Genomic DNA, 4,900 nt, shown 5'->3' with positions numbered 1-4,900 from the left:
TCTTATGTAAAGGTGGAATAAGTAGGGGTAGGGACGTTAACCACCTAGGAACATCTTCCCTTATACGGCACCTGCAGCGCGTTCATAATAAGTTACTGTCAAGTTCAGAAACTTTGGCTAAGACCGTAAGCAGTCCAGGGACACCTAAATCCCGTTGTCCTGTTGTATCCAAGCGCCTGCAAACCACACCGTCAACTCCCTCCTCGTCAATTTCCTCCTTAGTCAGGATCGGAAGTAGTCCTGCAGGCCATGTCACTGGCATGACTGACTCTCCTATCCGGGATTCCTCCGGAGGATCCTGCATTGCTACGCCTCCTGTTGCCGCTGCTGCTGTTGCTGCTGCTGGGAGTCGTTCATCATCCCAGAGAGGAAGTAGGAACACCACTACTTTTACTAAACAATTGACCCCCCAACAGTCCTTAGCGAGGAGGATGAAGTACGACAGCAGTCATCCTGAAGCAAGACGTATAACTGAGGCCTTGACTGCTATGTTGGTGTTAGATGTGCGTCCGGTATCCGCCATTGGTGCAGTGGGATTTAGACAATTGATGGAGGTAGTGTGTCCCCGGTTCCAAATCCCGTCTAGATTCCACTTCACTAGGCAGGCGATACCGAGACTGTACAGAAACGTCAGAAAAAGTGTCCTCAGTGTCCTGAAAAATGCCATTGTACCCAATGTCCACTTAACCACGGACATGTGGACAAGTGGAACAGGGTAGACTAAGGACTATATGACTGTGACAGCCCACTGGGTAGATGTATCACCTTACGCAGCAACAGCAGCAGCGTCACCAGTCGCAGCATCTCAGAAACGCCAGCTCGTTCCAAGGCAGGCTACGCTGTGTATCACCGGTTTCAGTAAGAGGCACACCGCCGACAACCTCTTAGAGAAACTGAGGGAAATCATCGCCCAGTGGCTTACCCCACTTAGACTCTCCTGGGGATTTGTGATATCTGACAACGCCACCAATATTGTGCGGGCATTACATCTGGGCAAATTCCAGTACGTCCCATGTTTTGCTCACACAATAAACTTGGTGGTGCAGAATTTTCTGAAAAGCAACAGGGGCGTGCAGGAGACGCTTTGGGTGGCCCGAAAAATTTCTGCCCACTTTCGCCATTCAGCGACTGCGTGCCGAAGACTGGAGCGCCAGTAAACACTCTTGAACCTGCCCCGCCATCACCTGAAGCAAGAGGTTGTGACGCGGTGGAACTCAACCCTCTATATGCTTCAGAGGATGGAGGAGCAGCAAAAGGCCATTCAAGCCTATACATCCACCTATGACATAGGCAAAGGAGGGGGTATGCACCTGACTCAAGCGCAGTGGAGAATGATTTCCGTGTTGTGCAAGGTTCTCCAGCCCTTCGAACTTGCCACACGTGAAGTCAGTTCAGACACTGCCAGCTTGAGTCAGGTCATTCCCCTCATCAGGCTTTTGCAGAAGCAGCTGGAGAAAGTGAAGGAGGAGCTAAGACGGAGCGATTCCGCTCGGCATGTGGGACTTGTGGATGAAGCCCTTCATTCGCTTTGCCAGGATTCCAGGGTGGTCAATCTGTTGAAATCAGACCACTACATTATGGCCACCGTGCTCGATCCTAGGTTTAAAGCCTATGTGGTGTCTCTCTTTCCGGCCGACACAAGCCTGCAGAGGTGCAAAGACCTGCTGGTGAACACACTGTCAGCTGAAGCGGAACGTGACACGTCAACAGCTCCTTCTTCATTTTCTCCCGCAACTGGGGCTGCCAGGAAAAAACTTAGGTATCCTAAGCAACCCGCTGGCGGTGATGCAGGGCAGGCAGGACCAAGTTTGGACATCTGGTCCGGACTGAAGGACCTGGCAACAATTTCTGACATGTCTACTGTCACTGCATATGATACTGTCACCATTGACAGAATGGTGGAGGATTACATCGGTGACAGCATCCAAGTAGGCATGTCAGACAGTCCATACCTGTACTGGCAGGAAAAAGAGGCAATTTGGAGGCCCCTGTACAAACTGGCTCTATTTTACCTGAGTTGCCCCCCCTCCAGTGTGTACTCCGAAAGAGTGTTTAGTGCAGCCGGGAACCTTGTCAGCGAAAGGCGTAAGAGGTTGCTTCCACAGAATGTGGAGAAGATGATGTTCATCAAAATGAATTATCAGCTCTTCCAGGGAAACCAGCCTCCAGAACGTACAGAGGGACCTGTGGTGGTGGATTTAAGTGGGGACGAGTTAATATTTTGTGAGGATGAGGATGTACACACTGAAGAGGGTGAGGAATCGGTGGATGAGGAGGATGAGGATGACATCTTGCCTCCGTAGAGCCAGTTTGTGCAGGGACAGATTAATTGCCAGCTTGTTTTGTGGGGGCCCAAACGAACCAATCATTTCAGCCACAGTTGTGTGGCAGACCCTGGCGCTGAAATGATTGGTTTGTTAAAGTGTGCATGTCCTGTTTATACAACATAAGGGTGGGTGGGAGGGCCCAAGGACAATTCCATCTTGCACCTCTTTTTTTTCTTTGTATTATGTACAGTTTGGGGCCTAGTTTTTCAAACTGCCATCCTGTCTGCTACTGCAGTATCACGCCTAGATGGGTCACGTGTTTGTGCCGCCCACTCGTGTCGCTTAGCATAGTCATCCAGCTACCTCGGTGCAACCTTTTGGACATAAAAACACTATTGTGAGGTGTTCAGAATAGACTGGAAATGAGTGGAAATTAAGGTTATTGAGGTTAATAATAGCATAGGAGCAGAAAAACCTACAAATTCTGTGATTTTAGCTGTTTTTATGCTTTTTTAAAAAAAAATACAGATCCAAAACACAAAACTCAGAACCCAAAACACGGAAGGGTGATTTTGGCAAAACCAATCCAGATCCAAAACACGAAGAAAGATCCAGATCCAAAACCAAAACACAAAACACGAAAAGTGGCCGGTGCACACCCCTACTTATTACCTATGTCAGAGGTTCCCAAACTCTGCCCTTACAGTCCAGGTTTTAAAGGATTACACTGTGGGCCTGATTCAGACCAGCATGCAAATGCCAACGCAGATGCGATCTCCCACAGATCGCAATAGCTAAAATTTGCTGTCTCCAAAGCTTACTCGATTATAGGGAAGCTCACTGCTGCCTTCTCATATCTGTCTGACAATGTGCAACAGTGTGACCATCGGGACTAGATCTGGCAGCCAAGCAGTTCCTGAATAAATCTGACCTGTCTCGAACACAAACACGATTCCTAGTAGATGCTTAACACTGATTTGAGAAGCACTATATCATTCATGTCAGCTCAGCAGCTGCTCTAAAATGGAATTCCGCAGTTCCACAAAAACAATCCTGCAATATATGATACTACTGTAAGAACTGTGCTGAGTTGATAATATAATGAAGTGCACAAAAATAATACAATTTATTAAAATATTCACTTATTAGATAACATTAAATGCATGGGTCCCAGCATAAAAATAAAAAATCTAAAAAAGAACATCGACAATGGATAAAAATATCAATGGATGGTGTACAAATATTATCACCAAAAGGACCCTTGCTCGAATCCAATATATATCTTGGAGAGGAGAATGTGAATGTCCCAAGGATGTCCAAAGTTAACAATCAATAATCCTGCATCACCCAAAGTTCCAAACAATGGATACAGTAGTTACACAGTCTTTGGATGTGTTGGTATACGTAGCAGAGAAGAAACTCTCTGAAAGACAGTAACTCCACTAAATTGCAACAAATTGGTAACAAACGTTCCAATGAGAGTGTGTATAATAAGATTTAGATAGATGGAAAATGATCAGGAACCCACAATGCGCAAACAAGCAGCCCCTCCACACAGTTTCACAGAAAACCCACCAAGTTTTCAATAATCACAATGTCATACAAAAAATGGATACTGCGTGAAAAAGGCGCTAGACGGATATAAAAAGGGAAATGCACTATGGTCCCAAATTCAATATGAAATAAATCCTATAGAAAAGTTTCACGTATACTTAATATGTCCAAATCCAACAGAGACCTCTTGTCATAGATTCCAGTGTGATGGAGTTATTCTCTTCTTTTGGATTATCTTCTGGGTCAACGATTCTTTCAGATTTAAGAGGGCATGTGAAATTAATAGAGAAGACCTACTTATACTAAAACCTAAACCAGCCGTTCAAGATAAGTTCCAATGGGCTTTTATATCTGGTTTTAACTCACTGCACAGAGAGGTAGAAATTATTTTTAAAAGACATTGGTCGATTTTAAAGAAGGACCCTATATTAGGAAAGGTATTACCATCCAGACCTATTTATATATATATATATATATATATATATATATATATATATATATATATATATATAGACTGCATAAGAAAGCGGTGAACTAGAAAACAAAATTGGTAAAGAGACTACATTCATCAGTGGGAATGAATAGAGGACAGAGCAAATCAACTGGCTTCCACCGTTGTGGAATGTGTATAGGCTGTAGGAATATCCCAAAACTACCAACAAAAAGAAAATTAAGGAGGTAGGGATTAATGGAAGGACACATAAAATCTTAGATTTTATGCCACTCAAAAAATGTGGGCTGTGCAGTGAAATGTGGATGCAGAAAGTTTTATATTGGGCGCACCAATCGGTATGAAATACCGCCGGCCGCATTCCCGGCAGCGGCAGCCCGACAGATGAACAGATCCCGGCAGCGGCAGCCCGACAGCGCTGGAAATGCTGATCGTCCTCAGGTAAGTAATAAGTAACCTAACCTAACCCCCCTAACCCAAACCCTCCTTAGGGGTGCCTAACCCTAACCTCCACCCCCAAGTGCCTAACCCTAATCCCCCCTGTAAGTGCCTAACCCTAACCCCCCCCTTCCCTGCTGCCTAAACCTAAGTCCTCCGGGGTGGGTGCCTAACCCTAAGTCCTCCCCGG

The sequence above is a fragment of the Taudactylus pleione genome, unplaced genomic scaffold (assembly GCF_031769625.1).
Source record: "Taudactylus pleione unplaced genomic scaffold, aTauple2 ptg000454l, whole genome shotgun sequence".
Classification (NCBI taxonomy): Eukaryota; Metazoa; Chordata; class Amphibia; order Anura; family Myobatrachidae; genus Taudactylus; species Taudactylus pleione.
This window is presented reverse-complemented; position numbering follows the sequence as displayed.